This window comes from Spinacia oleracea, chromosome 6 (genome assembly GCF_020520425.1).
Source record: "Spinacia oleracea cultivar Varoflay chromosome 6, BTI_SOV_V1, whole genome shotgun sequence".
Lineage (NCBI taxonomy): Eukaryota > Viridiplantae > Streptophyta > Magnoliopsida > Caryophyllales > Amaranthaceae > Spinacia > Spinacia oleracea.
The window spans coordinates 95,439,720-95,444,273 of NC_079492.1; the positions used below are offsets into that span (position 1 = coordinate 95,439,720).

Below are 4,554 nucleotides of genomic sequence, written 5' to 3' on the forward strand. Positions count from 1 at the left end.
CAGTTGTGTGAAGGAAAGAATAGAGTACGGCTACCTTTCTCAACCGTCATGTATTTTTTATTATATTAAAAATAATTAATTAAAGTTAAATTTTTTAGTAAAACATAAAACTGTGTACAAGATAGGCGTTTTTTATTCTTTTACAAAATATTTTACAATAAAAAAATAAACCTTAATATACGAATATTTGCTATATGACGCTCATCCTAAAAAAACAAAATAAGAGTTTTAATACCCAGTTAAAGGGCAAAATCCCTAAAACTAACAGAGTGACTTCCTAAAAAAACCAAAATTTCCTTCAATACTCCCGCAAAACTAAAGTGGAACAACCTTCCGACGCAGATCTGCACCGCCGCTCCATTGCACCGCCTTCCGATCGCTTCCTAGCCTTCGTTGAACGCCGTCTGTACCACCGTTGCCTTCAATTCCGATATCGGTATGCTTAATGTTGTTTTACCTATTATTTTGCAACTAATAATTTAGGGATTTGAATTTTTTTTATCAAATTAGAATATTTGAATAAGGAATTCTAGTTTGTAATTGCCATAAAATAAGCTAGGAATTCTTGTTGTAAAGATAGATATACGTATAAAAATTTAGGTCGGATTAATTTTGTCAATTATTTGCCTCTTAATGAATACATGTGTGGAATATCGAATTACTAATGTAGGCAGAATTAATGCCGAATGAATTTGTTGAATTCAATCCAAATAAATTGATTTTCCTTTAGATGTATTATTTAGGTCAAATTAAATTGAAATTAGTTTGGGAAATAAGCCATGGTTGACAATGTAACTGTAATTTGCAGGTTGTGATGTTTATCAGATGATCTGCAGTTGGGTTTTTTGTCCTGCAGATATGTTGGTGTTGTCATGTTGTCTGCCTTATATGTTGCAGTCTAGTTAAATTAGGAGGGGGCGTGCACCAAATTAGCCGTAGCTGAGTTCTTACCATTACGGTTTCCATGAGGATGGTTTGAAGGTACACATTTCTGCTTATTCTATTCTAGAATCCAGAATATTAACACAATATAGTATGTAAATTCTAGTGTAAGTTCTAAGTTTAATCTTTCTCGTTTTCTTAGTTAATATTTGTTAAACTCTTATGCAGATCTTTCTTTCAAACCTATATTATCCTTCCATGTCAATGGAAGATAAAAAGAGGTTTTGTTCTTTCGCACTTGATTGTGTCACCAGGCCTACGTGTTTTTGTAATTAGCTGGACCTCTATACTGAAGTGTTCTTGTTTGCCTTTTTTCTTTTGCATATATGTAATCAATAATGCGTGCAGCAGACCAAATAGAAGGGCACTGCTTCCCATTGAGCCTTTCTGATGGCCCTAGCTATGAAATTCAACCCTAGAGAATATGATTTGTCGCAAGTAAGTATCTTGGAGTTGCTTGATAATAAATGACTTGTCTTAGGAATTCAGATTTTGTTGCAAACTTGACAAGGTCAATGAAGATAATAAGGTATAAGAACGTTTTTTTGGGCCTTATATTCCTTCAGAAAACTTCACTGCAAATAACTGTACTAAATTACTGATGCCTTGGTGGATGTATGCGTCTTGAAAATCAAATCACTTTGATTCTGGTTGTGTTGTGGATGCACTTTGTTGATTGAATGTACTGCCTGTAATCGACTTGTAATCGACTGCTATTCAGGCATCCTAACCTCTGCAATATAGTGCCTCTGTCATTACCTATCCCCTTCCTAGATGTTGTTGTCCTCTAAATTGCTCTTGTGTTAAAATCAATCCACCAATACTTGATAAATAAGAAATCTTTGAAACAATACTTTTATGTGTAGTTTTCATCCTCTGGAATGCCTTGAACTACAATATCAGTAAAAGTTTCTTCTTCCATTTCGTACATCACCAACTTTTTTTCATCGGTATCCTTCTCATCCATCACTTTTTTGTTACATTCATCGGGTTTTGTATGATTGATTTCGTTACTTTCATCGAATTTCTATTTTCCCTACTACGATGTTCATGAGTTGTAGATTGAGAAGCCTTATGAGAATTAGCACAATCTGCTATAATTTTTTTTTGTCGGTATAAGAAATCAATGAATGGGTTTTATGTGGGACTATGTTGAATTGGGGAAGGGGTGTGAGATTAATTTACTTTAAGGAATACACCTTACACACATTCTTTTCCTTTAGAAGATCAGGCGATCAAACCATAGTTTTAGAGCTTATTCTAGCTATTGGGTACAAGAAAGTCTCTTTTCAAACTTGTGTTTGGTTAGTAAACAGAGAAAACCCAATCTTAGACAAGCAATCTAGTGAGCTTAAACTTTAAAATTGTAATTTGGTCCGTTTTCCATTGAATCTGTCGAGGCAGGTTAAGTGCTGATCCCATATTCACGGTACTGTTTGTTTCCTCAAAATCTGTTTATAAGTTCATTTAGAATTATGCATACTGTTCGTGCTAGAGCTTTTGGACCTGGTAAAAGTTACAACCTTGTTGCACCTTCTATTAGCAAAAACAAAAGAGATTACAAGTGTCACGATCTGTCTCTACAATCAGTGAAGAGCAAGGAGTCACGATCTGTCTATACAATTATACATGCTCAGTCAGTGACGTAGATCTCCTTACTTCCTGATCTTGTTAGAAGCTAAGTTATGAGATTTTTTGTGTAATCTTATTATCTAATATAGTATTGTAGATGACTTCAAGCTGTGTATTACTAAAGCTAGGGAGGATTTCTGGTATGCTGTTGCCAGCAAATCTGCAGTGAAGCTTTGTTTTGCTTCTAAAACCTTGAGTTTCCAAAAACTTTCTGGCCTGCAGACATTAGCACATCCCCAACAGAATCCCTCACAACCATCCCATATCCCGTAGCATTTGTAGCTGTTGCAGCGTCAGTATTGAGTTTAAATAAACCAGTAGTTGGGGCTGTCCATGTATGAGCTTCACTGTGGGAAGGTGCAGCACATCAGTCTCGCTCTTTTGCAGCTTCAAACTCGCCCAGGAGGTTCATCAGCCTATTACAAGCCAACACCAAATCAACTCTCTTCCTATCAAACACCCACACACACCCACAAACACCAAAATGTTGGCTTAATTAAGAGTTCATGGAACTGTGAGGTCCTAATTAAACCTTGACATCAAAAAAATTTAGCTTAAATTTAGGTGACCATTATATCTTTTAGAGCATGGTTATGCATTACTAGTAGCTTTTCTTTTCTAAATACTTAGCGCCTTAAGCTAGAGCCTTTTCATTAGATGAAAAGGCTTCTGGTCCTTTCTGTATTTATATGTTTTGTTATGTTTTTTTTACTATTCTTTAACCAGTTGTATACTAACTCTTCTTGGAATTCTATGAAAATGAATCAGTACAATAAATTTGTATCTTTTTTTCTTCTCAATCTAGTTTGGCTCATTTTGTAATATTCATTTATCATATATTCCTATAATATGCCTCTATATTCTGTCCCATTGTCTTCAGGTGTGAAACAACGTCTGTATTTGATGTACAGTAACTGGCATATTAGGGAAATGTGTATCTCACGGAGTCATAAGTGTCGTAGGAAAGTTAAACGCCTTGAATTTAATTTGAATGCATTCCATACCGAGCCTATGGCCTTTGTAGCATATATAGGAAGGTTTAATGACAAGTTCAATGAGAGAAATATACTCTCATCACTTACTGGTTCTGTTGCTTGCTGCATGTTCTTTGTTAAATACTATTTCTGCTTGCCATCGTTCATTTCTTACTCTTACATTTGAACTTGTCTTGTAGTATTTTACCAAAGCTCCCACGTATTCTCAAACTGCGATTGACGAGCTAAGAGAGAGGTGGATCTCATACGTTACCGAATATCACTAACCAAATAACGATGAAGATCAAGATGGTGATGACGATGACGATGATATAGTGTGACTTAAGTTAGCTCAAGGAGATGGTTACCTCAGTTCAGTCCTGCATTTTCTATCACACCCTTTTTATGAACTGTTAAACTAATCTAATTTGATTGTTCTATCACGCCTAACAAATATAATATTTTTGGAAAATCGAATTATCATGCTAGGTCCCTTAATGCTATTTAAATCAGATAATCGCGATCGAATAAGCATTATATGTTGCATATTGCTAAAATCAATTCAGATTAGTTTAATAGTTAACGCATGTCCCTTCAATTATTTATGCTGAGCTAGTAAGGATATCCTGCCTCTGGAGTTATCGACGAGCGAAAGTACTCCTCTCGGTAGTTACAGTCCCCCGAACCCTCAATCTCTACTTTGCGGGTGTATATTGAGAGATCCCCACACCAGGGATCACAAGGGAACCTACGGCCGTCGTGGTCAAACATAATTGCACTCCCTTTATGTCACGATAACCGGGTTTTGTCAGTTTTTCTCATTGTCGTTAAAAACTGAATGGCGACTCCTATATTACTAGTCAATTGGGTGTATACTCACAGGAAATCCAATTACACTTGATTGAATAAAAAGAATCGTCACACCCACGAGGGACAGGTCACGCATTAGCCTCGCGTTTTTTCGATCCCCTCACAGTGGCGACTCTGCTGGGGATAGTGAAGGAAA

At 36.0% G+C, this 4,554-nt stretch overlaps 1 long non-coding RNA gene across 2 annotated transcripts; it reads left to right on the forward strand.

Annotated features, from left to right (window-relative positions):
* Positions 1-208: 208 nt before the first annotated feature.
* On the forward strand, positions 209-3,374 carry LOC130459104 (uncharacterized). Of its 2 annotated transcripts, XR_008924275.1 has the most exons (5): positions 210-436; positions 809-981; positions 1,111-1,163; positions 1,291-1,380; positions 1,809-3,374. It is a non-coding gene; the product is annotated as an uncharacterized lncRNA (long non-coding RNA). The 2 variants fall into 2 exon arrangements; XR_008924274.1 differs by having other exon boundaries at positions 209-436; positions 1,111-1,380.
* Positions 3,375-4,554: the final 1,180 nt, after the last annotated feature.